The following is a 15,215-nucleotide window of genomic DNA, read 5'->3' as shown; positions in this document are numbered from 1 at the left end:
TTCCAAATTGCTGACAGGCCTCCAATTATTCATCAAGTACACCATCACTCAGAAGATAATATTTCTTGCAAAAAGCATTTTTTTCCTATGGTAAACTGTTGCATTCTAAATGTATCCTCAACCCACTACTTCTCTCTTTCCATGATTAAATAATTAACTCATTCTATACATTTTGTCAATTTAACCACCATCATCTATTTTTTTCCACTAAGTTGAATTATGACAACTCTTACAAGTGTACCCCAAAGACATCAGAAGGGGGAAGAAAGAGGGCCTGATCTTGACAAAGAGATCAAGGCAAGCTTTCCAAAAGCATGAAACCGGGGCTGAAATCTGAAGGATACACAGGAGGTCATTTGTTGGGTGGGGGGCAAGCAGAGAAGAGCGCATGTGAGTCCTGGAGGAAGCCTGACTTCTGGTCAACGTGCTGGCAGTGGAGCACATCAGACAAGGGTTTGGGGAGTCACACTGAGAAATTAAGTCTTCTTCCTAAAAGCAGCGGAAGATACTGCTGTGCTTGGACTAGAGGACTGCCATTTTGAAAAGATCTCTCTGGCTTCAATGAGCAAATATTCCCAAGAAACTACATACTCATGTTCTTCCAAGTAAGACTGACTTGGCTGCAGCAAACGGCATTGACACTAAGATCGCCAACATGCTTAGTAGATGGGTCATTCCACTGTTTGCATCTAGAACTGGTCTTCACGTAACCAGATACGTTACATCCACCCTCATCATTCCTACTATACCTTGCAGGCAGGAACCCAGCTTGCCTATTCAGAGCTCTGTCCCCCAGAACCTAAAGTAGTATCTGGCACACTCTTATGTAGGTTTTCTCACTGACTGAGGAGCTTAATATTCAGATTTTAATATTCTAAATAGAAATTAATACAAGACTAGTCTCTGCAACTCTACTTGGTATATAAACTTGGTATAAGAGCTGACCCATTGGAAAAGACACTAAAGCTGGGAAAGATTGAAGGCAGGAGGAGAAGGGGACAGAGGATGAGATGATTGGGTGGCATCATTGACACAACAGACACGAGTTTGAGCAAGCTCCGGGAGATGGTGAAGGATAGAGATGTCTGGCATGTTGCAGTCCATGGGATCACAAAGAGTCTGACACAACTGAGCAACTGAACAACAATACAATATTTGATACAGGTCAACACACTTGCAAATATATGGGTAGAACCAGCTTAGGGTAGGTGGTACTGTGGAGTCTATCTTCTATAAACTACATATAGATTGTCCAAGGGACTCTCGGTGTATGTAAGACCATGTATGAATGTATTGTTCAAATAATCCTCTCATGATGCTTTTTCCCTACCGAAATGCACATAACCCACTTTAAAATACCTTTTATAATACATAACATGCTAAAAATGAGCCCTGAGAAAGCTATGCAAATATAGATCATTTATTTTTAGGTCAAAATGAATACAATCTAAATTAAGGGGCTAGTTAGTAAGGTTACAAAGAATGCCTGAATAAAGTAAAGCAGTATTTCAGTCAGTCTTATCAACAAGTACAAAAACAAACAAATAAACAAACATGAACTTACCAACACATATCTCTACAGAGAAAGATATGACAATGTGTTCTTCCCCCGCCACCTGAATGCCTACTAATCTAAGAACATCCATTGTTTTCTTCTTTCTCCTCTGTTACATAAAAACTCTATTCCTAGACATATATATAAAAACCCTTGGCTCAACAAGCTGATGACAATTTAGGTGCAAAATCTAACAAACGATTAACTTGTCCAGGTCACATTCGGCTTTTAAAAGAAAACAGTAAATACTGTTTTCCTGTGATCTGGCTTTCTCCAGATTCCAAAGACCACGCAAAATGTTCCAGTCCTAAAATTCTCAAGTCTGGCATTGAAAAATATATATAGTGATTGAAAATATTATACATTCTTGTAGTCCTTTACATCTGCAGAGTGTTTCCATTAGATCATTTAGAAATTTAAACAAAAAAAAAAATCAAAGACAAGTGTGTAGGAATTAGAGTTATTAGCCTAGGAAAAAGAAGAGTAGATTAAGTTTATATGAATCTTCAAATATACAGGCATACCTCATTCAATTGCGCTTTGCTTCACTGCACTTCCCAGATACTGTGTTTCTAACAAATTGAAGGCTTGTGGCAATCCGGCATTGTCAGATGATGGTTAGCATTTTTAGCAACAAAGTGTTTTTTAATTAAGGTACGTACAATGCTTTCTCAGACACAATGCTGTTGCACACTTAACAGACTACAGTGTAGTATAGACATAAACTGGGGTATATTTTCTTTAAAACGTTGTTAGTTTCTGCTGTAGAACAAAGTGAATCAGCTATGTGTATGCAAGCATCCCTCCCCCCACCCCCATCCTACCCTTCTAGGTCACCACAGAACATGGAGCTGAGCTTCCTGTACTGTGCAGGTTCCCACTAGTTATTTACACACAGTAGTGTATATATGCATAAATATAAGTTTTATTTGCCCTGGGAAACTAAAAAGTTGGTAAGAATTGCTTTATTGTGGTATTCACTTTATTAGGTGGTCTGGAACCAAACTGGCAGGTCTGCCTGTACAAAGAGATTTTGCAAAAACACTTATCAGAAATAAAATGATAGAAGAAGGAATCTGGCATAAATTACTTCCTGAAGAATGGAAGGCTATATTAAAAAATTCACCTGGTTGAAAAAGTCTGTTGAAAACTCCAAATGAGAGTGATCAGGTAGCTCAAGGTAGAAACTGCAAAGCCTTCAACCAACCTGACCTCTTTTCTTCTTGGAAGGACCTGTATGAACCCAATCTTAAATTCCCATCTCAGAGAAAATCACAATCTTAAATATTTTCATTCTTAAAACTGGAATGAAATAGTTTGTAACAAATTCTAATTCCTCAGTGAAAGTGAAAATTTTAGTCATTCAGTCATGTTCAACTCTTTGGGACCCCCACGGACTGTAGCCCACCAGGTTCCTCTGTCCATGGAATTCTCCAGGCAAGAATACTGCACTGGGTCGCCATTCTCTTCTCCACGGGATCTTCCTGACTCAGGGATCAAACCCCGGTCTCCTCCACTGCAGACCGATTATTTATGGTCTGAACCACCAGGGAAGCCCTTTGAATTTCTCCAGAAAGTGAAAGTGAAGTCGCTCAGTCGTGTCCGACTCTGCGGCCCCATGGACTGTAGCCTACCAGGCTCCTCCGTCCATGGGATTTTCCAGGCAAGAATACTGGACTGGGTTGCCATTTCCTTCTCCAGGGGATCTTCCCAACCCAGGGTCTCCCACATTGTAGGCAGACGCTTTACCCTCTGAGTCACCAGGGAAGTCCTCCAGACCCAGTGAAATAGGTCTTCTTCAAATTTTCAAAGGACAAACATGTTAACTTCTACATTTTACTGATACAATATTACTATTTGTCAACTACAAATTGGCGCTTGTGGCATTTGCCATCTGCCTCTGAGGACATTGAACCCTGTGCTGCTGCAGCTGTAGACCCTCAACACCCGCTGAGGGGAATTCAGGGTGGAGAGTGAGGCTCCAGGGAAATTGGTGGCCAGGTCTTTAGACAGTTAGATATTTTCAGGAGCTGATTTCATGACCCCAATTCTCGTATCTCCTCATATCTAGAAAAGTACGAAATCCCATCATGGTGATATCAGCTCCTCATGAATAGCAGAACACCTTTTGAAAGTGAGTGCTTGATTATACTGAACTCCCCTTTCATCAAAATCTTATATATTGACCTTGTACCACTGCCTCTTTGGAACAGTCTCCGAGACCTATCTGAGATGTTGTCTCCCAGGCTGCAGTCCTAATTTTGCCCCAAATCAAACTTAACTTGCAGCTCTCACACTATGCATCTTTTTAGTCGACATATTAAAAGAAACGAGCAGAGCTGGCTTTCATTATTAGGAAACCATCCCTATTCCTGTTTAATTTGGGTTTTACAAGTTATTTTCTTTATAGATCAGTAAGTCATAAACTAAAATAGGTGTCAGAGTCTGCTTATAATCTCTTTTGCATCCAGAAAACATGAGCTTCTGAGTTCATTTTTATGCAGGATTTCTAAGTCATCATTTCTTTGTGCCTCTTGAGTAATACATGACAGAGTACAGAATAATAAATCACATTTTATTACTTATAGAATGGCAAAAGCCGCAAGGCTATATACAACTGTCTATTACTCCTGCCTTCCATAAATGATATTTACCAGCAGAGCCCTAACTCTGACATTTAATCTCCTTAAATTCTGATCAAGTTATTAACATTACCTGTATTTGACTGGATAAAAGTCATTCTTTCCTATTTCAACACTGAGGGAAAATTAACAATACAACCTGTATAGGTTATTCATCTGCATGCCCTAAAGCCCTCAGCTTCTATATTCACAGTCAAAGCACTGAAACCTGGGGCTCTGCTGGATGGGGCAATTCAAATACTAACTCATATGACTCCCACTAGCATTAATTCCCATTCTTCTTTCTATTTATACAAGAGTGACTGCATCACAGGAATTCCAACCATCCTTTCAACTTTAAAGTGTGTCTTTCTTTCCATAGCAGCCCTTCATTCCATGGTCAGCCCCAGTCTGACTCTTTGTGACCCCATGGACTAAAGCCCGCCAGGATCCTCTGTCCTGTTTCCCAGTAGCAAGTATTAGGGAACCGTTCGGTTTGTTACAATGTTAACCTCCCACCATGAATCTTGGTAAATCATGCTCTTAAAATGTTTATAATGCATTATTTGCAAGAGATTCCACTGGTATAAAAACATTTAAAAGCAACCAGAAATTATACATAAATTAAAAGTAAACTGTAATGGTACATATGTACATTATTTGTACATATAAAAAGTAACAGTGATCCATAAAGCATTACTAAGGTTTTGTTAGTAATCCAGAATCCAGAATAATATCTACTTCTGCTTTGTTGACTACGCCAAAGCATTTGACTGTGTGTATCACAACAAACTGGAAAATTCTTCAAGAGATGGGAATACCAGACCACCTGACCTGCTTCCTGAGAAATCTATATGCAGGTCATGAAGCAACAGTTAGAACTGGACATGGAACAACAGACTGGCTCCAAATCAGGAAAGAAGCTGTCAAGGCTATATATCGTCACCCTGCTTATTTAGCTTATATGCAGAGTACATCATGTGAAATGCCAGGCTGGATGAAGCACATGCTGGAATCAAGATTGCCAGGAGAAATATCAATAACCTCAGATATGCAGATGACACCACCCTTATGGCAGAAAGCAAAGAACTAAAGAGCCTCTTTTTTTTTTTAACTTTCTTTATTTATTTAGACTGCACTGGGTCTTGGTTGCAGCACACAGGTTTGGTTGCTCAGCAGCATGTGCAATTTTAGTTCCGCAGCCAGGGATCAAACCCACATCCCCTGCATTGGAAGGCCAATTCTTAGGCACTGGACCGCGAGGGAAGTCCCCTAAAGAGCCTCTTGATAAACATGAAAGAGGAGAGCGAAAAAGTTGGCTTAAAATTCAACATTCAGAAAACTAAGATCATGGCATCCAGTCCCAACACTTCATGACAAATAGATGGGAAAACAATGGAAACAGTGACAGACTTTTTTTTCGGGGGGGTGGGGGGATGGGCTCCAAAATCACTGCAGATGGTGACTGCAGCCATGAAATTAAAAGATGCTTACTCCTTGGAAGAAAAGCTATGACAACCTAGACAGCATATTAAAAAGCAAAGACCTACCTTTACCAACAAAGTTCTGTCTAGTCAAAGCTATGGTTTTTCCAGTAGTCATGTATGGATGTGAGAGTTGGGGTATAAAGAAAGCTGAGCACCGAAGAATTGATGCTTTTGAACTGAGGTGTTGGAGAAGACTCTTGAGAGTCCCTTGGACTGCAAGGAGATCCAATCAAAAGGAAATCAGTCCATTCAAAAGGAAATCCGTCCTGAATACTCACTGGAAGGACTTATGTTGAAGCTGAAGCTCCAATACTTTGGCCACCTGATGTGAAGAACTGACTCATTTGAAAAGATCCTGATGCTGGGAAAGATTGAAGGCGAGAGGAGAAGGGGACGACAGAGGATGAGATGGCTGAATGGCATCACTGACTCAATGAATATGAGTTTGAGTAAACTCCGGGAGCTGGTGACGGACAGGGAAGCCTAGTGTGCTGCCGTCCATGTGGTTGCAAAGAGTCAGACACGACTGAGTGACTAAACTGAACTGAACTGAACTGAAGGTTTTGTTCAGAAAAGTACAACAGAACTAAGTTCTACTTTCTCCTGCTTTCTGAAAATCAGACATGGCAAACAAATGGTCTTGTCCTAGTTCTGAAGGTTGATTCATCTTGGACAGAGTATCAATTATACATACATATGTATGCTGGTAACAACCAGCTTTCTGGGAATTGAGGCCCAATTTTTACATTTTGCCAATTTCTATTGTATAAATACTCTACAGTACTCAATACGCATCACAAAATATTTGAAAAGTTAACAATTAGTCTTTATGGCCCAGTATGAGGTGGCTTCATCACACATCTGTGTGTACATTTGAAAGATAAATATATATACATACATATACATACCCACATATATGTGTTTATGTTGCTATACATTAGACACAAAAGAGAAAAGAAATATTACTGTTAACAAATCAATTTTTTCAAAGTTTACAGCAGTTCTTTGTAAAGGTCAGAATTTCACTTTACATCTCATGTCTTTCTAACCACATATCTTATTATAACTGTCTCAGAGGCCCTTATAGAGAAACAACAAGGGTTTTGAAATGCATCAGCATTAAGCAAATAATTAGCTATGGCCATATGTTTGGTGTCTAAACTGAAGCAGGCTAGATTTAGAATGTCAGCAAACCTCTAATAATTTCATGACTTTATCTTCTTAGCATCCTTCATGAAGCTCTTATCCAAATGCATACTGGTAAACGAATATTGGGTTCACTTGGATACCATTCACTCCACATATTTAATTGGTTTATTTTTATTTGCACTACTTTCTTCTGCAGTGGTACACAATTCTAAATGTTGCCGGAAGGAAATCCAAAAGCTCCATCCATCCATCTACTCCGTCTGAAGTTGAATAGCCCATACCCGGAACGACTACCAAGAGCAATGAGCTAGCATCTGGCAGAGCCAGAAAGAGCTGCACCCAAACCATAGCTCCACCCACATGTACCACCACGTGACAAGTGGCACAGCCTCCTCTGGGGCTGTGCAACAGGGCGACTGAGTGCTCCTGCTACATCAGAATAAACTGGCAAAGCTAACAGAGAGAGTGATGCGGCAACGTCGATCAAAACGTTCATACCTATGACTTTTTCCCCAGCAATGCCACGTCCCAGAATTTATTTGTGAGATAAACCCCTTCTATGTGAAAATGTGTACATGTGAGGACATTCATTATGATATGGTTTGTAACAGCAAAAATGAAACCACCTAGATGCCCATGAATGGGAAATCAGTTAAATAAAGTACAGGAAGTCTGTCTGCGGCTTCCCAGGTGGCACTAGTGGTAAAGAACTCACCTGCCAGTGCAGGAGTCCTAAGTGACTCAGGTTCAATCCCTGGGTCAGAAAGATCTCCTGGAGGAGGGCATGGCAACCCACTCCTCTGTTCTTGCCTGGAGAATCCTCATGGTCAGAGGAGCCTGGCGGGCCCCAGTCCATGGGGTCACACAGAGTCAGACATGACTGAAGCAACTTAGCAGACAAGTTTGTACAGTGGGATAAAAATGCAACCTCCAGTGAGATGGGCAGAAAAAAAAGAGGCAAGTCTTTATGCACTGAAATGAAAAAAGTGTCAAGTAAGCTGTTACATGGGAAAAAAATACCTGCATAAAGATGTATATAGTACCTTACCACTTGAGTCAACATATATACTTATGAATATTTGAATATGCATAAAACACCAACTAAAGCATCACAAATGCCTAAAAGAATGATTGTCCCCGAAGAGATCAATCCTTTGGTATCATTTAAATATTTTTATGGTACTAATTCATGCATTTTTAGAAATTAAGAACACCTGGAAAAATTTGTCATGATATGTCAATTGTTCAAGTTTTAAAGGACTGTGGGCCCCTCATTCTTCTTTTCGAAACTTCCTCCTGTTCTTTACCAAGGCAACATTTGAAGTCAATGTCCCCAAGTTCACTGTCGGTACAATTATCTTTAGTGAGGGGTCAAGATTATTTTGGGCTTAAGGAAACTTCTAGAAATCAAGAAAAAGAATGGAAAGAGCTATAATATATTGTTCATACAATATGTTACCATTTTAGACTCAGAATATATGTATCCTAACTCTAACACTGGCACTCTTGTTAACGACTTTCCATTAAAAAATATATGGGACTTCCCTGGTGGGGAAGTGATTAGAACTTCATGGTTCCACTGCAGGGAGCATGAGTTTGATCCCTGATCAGGGAACAATGACTTCACATGCCACACAGCACAGCCAAAATACACACGTGTGTGTGTGTGTGTATAACATGCATGAGTATGTGTATAATGTATGTATACATACCTATATATATGTGTATATATGTATATATGGGGGAAAAAAGGCAAATGTGAATGATGCCAAATTATGAAAATCACTTCATCTTTATCTTCTTTTTCCACTCAGTACTTGCCTATCTTCCAATTTTTCACAAAACCCCAGGTTCGCACCTCAAAAGTGAACAGATAGTCACTTAAATCCACCAGTTAAGAAGCTTATCTGTTTGTCCAACCCTGGGCAAAGTACCTATGAAACAAATGAAACTGCATAAACATAGCCCTAGAGGAACTTAAATCTTCAAACAGTTCTCAGACAATCTTGGAGTGGTGGATTTACACTCAATTTCCCTAAAAACAGGAAAGCTCTTTTTTTCTTTTTCTTAAATTACAAAACTTATTTATCTAGAAGCGGCGTTTATACACTACATTCTTCTTATACCTTAGAAGGCTTTAAAATGCAACATTGATATTGTATCTTAACTGAGCTAATTCAAATCAATACAACAGAAATAATTATCAGTATAGAAGCTAGACTCGTCAAACCACAGTGGATGCTATCATCACTCTGCAAAATTAATTGTTGAGAACTATAATGCTTAGAAATGGGAAGCTTGAGAAAAACCTTTAAAATAGATGATTCTCTGGAATACTTACTTGGAAAAATCTCAGTGTTTTCCATCATAAAATTTCTATCACGTCTAGGCCATGCCCCTCAAACTCTCTCCTCCCTAACTGCCCATTCCTCCTGGGGTTGGCTCTGCAGAAGGAACAGAGCCTGCCCAACAGTCAACAGGCTTCAGCTGAGAAAGAGGAAACATGGTAATACAGCTTGGTCCTTAAGTCTGTAGGTGTAAGATCCTCCACTTTTCTTCTGGAAACAGTGAAAGTGAAACTCGCTCAGTCGTTTCCAACTCTTTGCAGGTCCAGAATACTGGAGTCGGTAGCCTTTCCCTTCTCCAGGGGATCTTCCTGGCCCAGGGACTGACTGAACCCAGGTCTCCCGCATTGCAGGCATATTCTTTACCAGCTGAGCCACAAGGGAACCCCAGGAATGCTGGAGTGGGTAGCCTATCCATTCTCCAGAGGATCTTCCCAACCCAGGAATTGAACCTGGGTCTCTTGCATTGCAGGTGGATTCACCAACTGAGCCATCAGGGAAGCCCTCTGGAAACAGTACTTGCTGTTAGTGGAGGAGTTTGCAAATCAAAGGGGAGGGGAAAATGTATCTGACATTGAGCTTGAAGAAGATAGCTGTGTATCCCCATCTAACAACCCACCGTAATAATATGCAATTCAAAGTTAAATCAATACTAAACTACGAAGAATATGAAAAGAAATAAATTCTAATTTTTATTATAACTACCATATTTCCAGAAATATTATTTTCCCCAAATCCTTTTTGATGCCCCTGTTCACAAGTGTCCAAAGTGCACTCTTGCCTTGCCGAGTGGGTAACCAAACACTGGCTTTCATAATTTCCCCACAGTACCATAAGAAACAGTACTGAGGACTCAAAAGCTAGTTTGGCCAAATAAATAATAAAATAATTGTTAAATCTTGCCTTTGATTTTCCCCAGAATGAGTTCTCCATGGTCCCTACTTCTTTGTGTCACAAGCTCCTAAACCAAAACCAAAATGTGTACATCTTGGTCCATTCTAGACCACATGACCTGGCCCTGGATGCAAAGAATCTGGGAAAGCAAGCATCTGACATTTTTAATTACTGTACTAGCAGGTGAGTTCTTTCTTCCTTTCGACTCAAAAGGATAAGTGTTTCCTTAAACCTAAAAAGGAGGATTTAGATGCAAGAAAAGGGGTCCAAACCTAGAAAAGTGTTTCGGAAACAGCTAGAATAATTATGTAACAATATAGTTTTACACATGATGACTCAAAATCTGTACTAGAAATAAGTTATCACTTGATCTCACTGAAAGATTCTAGAAAAGTCTCAGGGATAGTCCTGTTTGCTCCTTTTTATCTCCTCTAACAATGGAAAGTTAAGTGATTAATAATATTTGGAAAGAACTGCATAAACCATTACATAGTCCAATATCTGAGAAAATTACTTTAATTCTAGAAAATGTTACTCTGCTCATGTGAGGAAGAAAATCACGTTGTTCACATTGGTAGTAGTTAAATTCATGAGCTGTGGAATCTTCCTGGCTCATCTTTGTACCCACCTATTGCCTTGGACAAGTTAATTGCACTGTCTGTGTCTTGGTTTCCTCATCTGTAAAATGTGAATAGTAATACCTATAATGAAGATGTTGCAAGGATTATATGAGATCCTACAAGAGTTTATAATTGTATGTGGGACACAGAGGGAGCTCAGTCAATGTTATTATATAAATATATACTCAGCGGTATAACATGAAGCCCATTTTTAACAATGCTACTACAATTTCTAAGTTTTATCTTCATTCCATTTCATTTCACTAAAGGGCAACCTTCAGCTATATGGGAAGGTCAATCATTTGATACTCTTGTTACAGCAAGAGAAAAGAGAGCAGACAGTCTTCTTTATTCTTTCAAAAATATCAGTGGAATACGACCATTTGACTCACTTTAAAAGTCATGGTCTTTAATACTGATTTTTTCCAGAAGTAAATGCATAGGTAAAATGCAAGAATGGTCTCTCTGTCTCCCTAAAAACTAGGGTGAAGATAATAAGGTATAATATACAGCTGGGCTAGCTCTAAATATAAATTTTACTCCCTAGATTAGTAATTTACGTGATGGAGAAATATCTCAACATCAGTCTCAATAGGAAATAACTTACATGACACTTTGTACCACATGCCCTTCTAGACAGTAAACTTATTAAGGGCAAGGTATTCTGACCTCACTTGTGCTTGATAAATCTGAAGAAATGAAAATTGACAATATAATGGCTGGAAGTTAGCATATGTCAGGTAATGTATAGAATGCCCTTCATAACAGAATACACGAGTTGGTCAACATCTACAAAGAGGTTGTTTTCTAGGAATCAAGTGAAAGCCCAGGTCATTGTTATAATTCGATACATTCCGTATATGTGTATTGAATGCCTTACTTGTCCCAGGTACTGGGGGTCATGCTAGGATACAACAGACATGGCCCTGCTTTCCAGGAACATATAAACTAATGGAGATTAATCAAATACATCAGATATGTATTATATTTGCAATAAAAGTTAGAAAGTGATTACTGCTCCAAAATGTTTAAATAAAATATTGCAAGAAGTTAACAGATGGAAGAATTTATCCCTCTAAATGCATTCCTTCTTTAAAAAAAAAAAAGAAAAAGAAACAAATCTCTCTTGTCCATATAAAAGTACATCATCCTTAGGGTCAATCCCATTTTTCCATGAGCAATGGTGCTATAGTGGTGAGCACAGCTGTCTTCCATTTCTTGAAGTGAACAGAGAAGCTTCCTTTAGAGAGCAGAAAGCAAAATTGGTATGTCTATCAGAGCAGAAATGTATACTTTAGCAAATCAGATTCATTATATTAGTCTTTAACAAAACTGTGTTATTATTTATTGGGGCAATAGTGACTTCACATACACACACACACACACATCATTTTCCCCAATCTCAAATATATATGCCAGGTATAGAGGCTTCTGATGCTGAAGCTTCAATACTTTGGTTACCTGATGCGAAGAGACAATTCACTGGAAAAGACTCTGACACTGGGAAAGATTGAGGGCAGATGGACAAAGGGGCAACAGAGGATGAGATGGTTGGATAACATCACCAACTCAATCGACATGAGTTTGAGCAAACTCTCGGATATAGTGAAGGACAGGGAAGCCTGGTATGCTACAGTCCATGGGATCACAAAGAGTCAAACAGGACTTAGCAACCGAACAGCAACAGGAGGCTTCTATTTTCCAGATTAGGGAACCGATCCATTATCTAAGAAACAGGGTCCCCAAGACAGACATGTTTCTGAAAGAGTGCTGTTACGTCTTCCATTCAGAAATCAGGCCATTTGAAAGAAACATCTTCAGTGCTACCATATTCTATTAGGAAAAGTTCAGTGCACCCTGTGAATCAATATATATAACACCTAAAGAAATCCATAAGCTCAGAGCTTCAATTCTACATGAGAAGGAAAAAAAAAAAAAAAAACTTTGAACCTTGTTTTCAGAAAGAAGTATCAATTTGTCCAAATCAACTTTAAGAAAAACCAAGTCAGTTAAGAAAAACAAACTCATTCTGGCTTTCCCTTCTATAATCACGGATTGCTTTCCAAAAAGACAGGTGTCTGTCTGCTGATACATGTGACCGCAGGCTACAGTGTAAGGCCCCTGCTACAAGCACAGAGCAGGCAGCAAAGAGCAGGCAGGCAGAGCCTCCAGCCAGAGCAGAGAAGTGGCCACATCCGGGCTGCTCACCAACTCCATCAATAAGGCTCTCTTGTGCCAGGCTTTTAAATACCTTCATTTTAAAATTAGATTTTGATTTTTTTTTTTTCCCCTCAGAAACAGCTAAATCTCTGTTCAGCTACCCAAACATATTTTACAACTTAGATTAGTGTGTTCTGCCTTCCTGCTTTTTTTTTTTTTTTTTTTTTTTTTGCAGCTGTTACTTTTAAGAGAGCACATTTTGCTTTCCAAATGAGAAGGGAGGCTTTTATTTAAAGGAGGAATTTTTCTGCTCGTTGTCATCTGGGCATCCTCCCTACTTTTTCTGATTTCAGAACCTGCTTAAAACATCATATGCAAACTGTGCGGCGGCATCAGAGTGGAAACGTTCACAGTTTCAAACTTGATAGAAAACATAGAAACGAACCAAAAAGCAAGCCCAGTCAGATGACAGAGGGCACATAAAAGCTCACTTGGTTTCACCTTTTCTCCAGCTGGAGCCACTTACTATAGCATCTATGCAAGAAAGTTAGGAAAAGGGATTCACAGCATGAACTGTTCTTTTCAGCCACTCCATGGCCAAAAAAAAAAAAAAAAAAAGCCTCATCATCAGTGTCATCTTTGATTATCAGAATATTTATGTCTCTACTTACACATATCACAGGGCTTCCCTGATAGCTCAGCTGGTACAGAATCCACCTGCAATGCAGGAGAACCCAGTTTGATTCCTGGGTCGGGAAGATCCGCTGGAGAAGGGATAGGCTACCCACTCCAGTATTCTGGCCTAGGTAATTCCATGGACTATATAGTCCATGGGGTTGCAAACTGTCGGACATGACTTAGCGAATTTCACTTCACACATATCTTTCCCCACACACATAGCTTAACAGGGTAGCTATGATGCCGCGAAGAGTCAGACACGACTGAGCGACTTCCCTTTCACTTTTCACTTTCATGCATTGGAGAAGGAAATGGCAACCCACTCCAGTGTTCTTGCCTGGAGAATCCCAGGGACAGTGGAGCCTGGTGGGCTGCCATCTATGGGGTCATACAGAGTCGACACGACTGAAGCGACTTAGCAGCAGGATGATGCCTATGAACCTTTAAAACGCATGGCACAATCGTATGCTGATATCACTAAAAGAAGGTTTGCATATTAAATGGTAGAATTACCACCACTTAAAACTACATCTTTAAACAGGGATTGTCACATGGTATAAATGTGGTTATTTTCCTAATACTTCTCTAGAAAGTTGATTAAGATATAGAAGCCAAAATACTTGGGGGTTAAATAGCATTCTTGAGTAATCTATATGGTTTCCCTAAGAACAGATGCATGTTCTATTTGCTTGAACAAAGATGGACGGAATTTTTCAAAATCAGCATTGCCTAGGACTTCCCCGGAAGTCCAGTGGTTAAAACTCTGGGCTCCCAATGAAGGCGGCGCAGGTTCAATCCTTGGTCAGGGAACTAGGATCCCACATGCCATGCAGTGAAGCCAAAAAAAAGTTGTGTGCGTGTGTGTTTTAATTTAAAAAATATATCCAGTGTTGCTCATTTCTTAAGGAGTTCACAGGGCATGATTTATTTAACAGAGGAATTTAACCTTCCCTATTTCCGTCAGCCCTGGGATTTCTTTGGAGGGAATGATGCTAAAGCTGAAACTCCAGTACTTTGGCCACCTCATGCGAAGAGTTGACTCATTGGAAAAGACTCTGATGCTGGGAGGGATTGGGGGCAGGAGGAGAAGGGGACGACCCAGGATGAGATGGCTGGATGGCATCACTCACTCGATGGATGTGAGTCTGAGTTAACTGCGGGAGTTGGTGATGGACAGGGAGGCCTGGCGTGCTGCAGTTCATGGGGTCACAAAGAGTCGAACATGACTGAGTGACTGAACTGAACTGAACTGAACTGAACTGAACTGATTCCCGTTGGCTCAATGGTAAAAAAATAAAAGAAAAAAAATCCACCTTCCAATGAAGGAGACACAGGAGATGCAGGTTCCATACTTGAGTTGGGAAGATCCTCTGGAGGAGGAAATGGCAACCCACTCCATTTTTCTTGCTTGGGAAATCCCATGGACAGAAGAGTCTGGTGGGCTACAGTCCATGGGGTCACAAAGGGTTGGACACAACTGAGCACACACACACACACATTTACTATATAATTAGGGTTCGTCCATTTATATGGAAGGACATTGTATAAGCTATAGATTGTAGCAGTAGAGAAAAAATGCATTTCCAAATCCCTGGTTCAGAGCCCACACTTTCTTCCCCTCCGCCTCTAACAGCTTACCTATACCTGCCCTCCCATGTTCAGCTGCTTCGCTTAGGGTCCCCATGACTTTATCACTCCATCTCCCC

The 15,215-nt window shown here is 40.0% G+C and overlaps 1 protein-coding gene across 1 annotated transcript in view; it reads right to left on the bottom strand.

Annotated features, from left to right (window-relative positions):
* GPC6 (glypican 6) overlaps positions 1-15,215 on the bottom strand; it is a 1,226,659-nt gene that overhangs the window by 1,190,879 nt on the left and 20,565 nt on the right. The window lies entirely within an intron of this gene.

The sequence above is a fragment of the Ovis aries genome, chromosome 10 (genome assembly GCF_016772045.2).
Source record: "Ovis aries strain OAR_USU_Benz2616 breed Rambouillet chromosome 10, ARS-UI_Ramb_v3.0, whole genome shotgun sequence".
Lineage (NCBI taxonomy): Eukaryota > Metazoa > Chordata > Mammalia > Artiodactyla > Bovidae > Ovis > Ovis aries.
The sequence above is the reverse complement of the archived record's forward strand: the minus strand, read 5'-3'. Positions and strand labels throughout refer to the sequence as shown.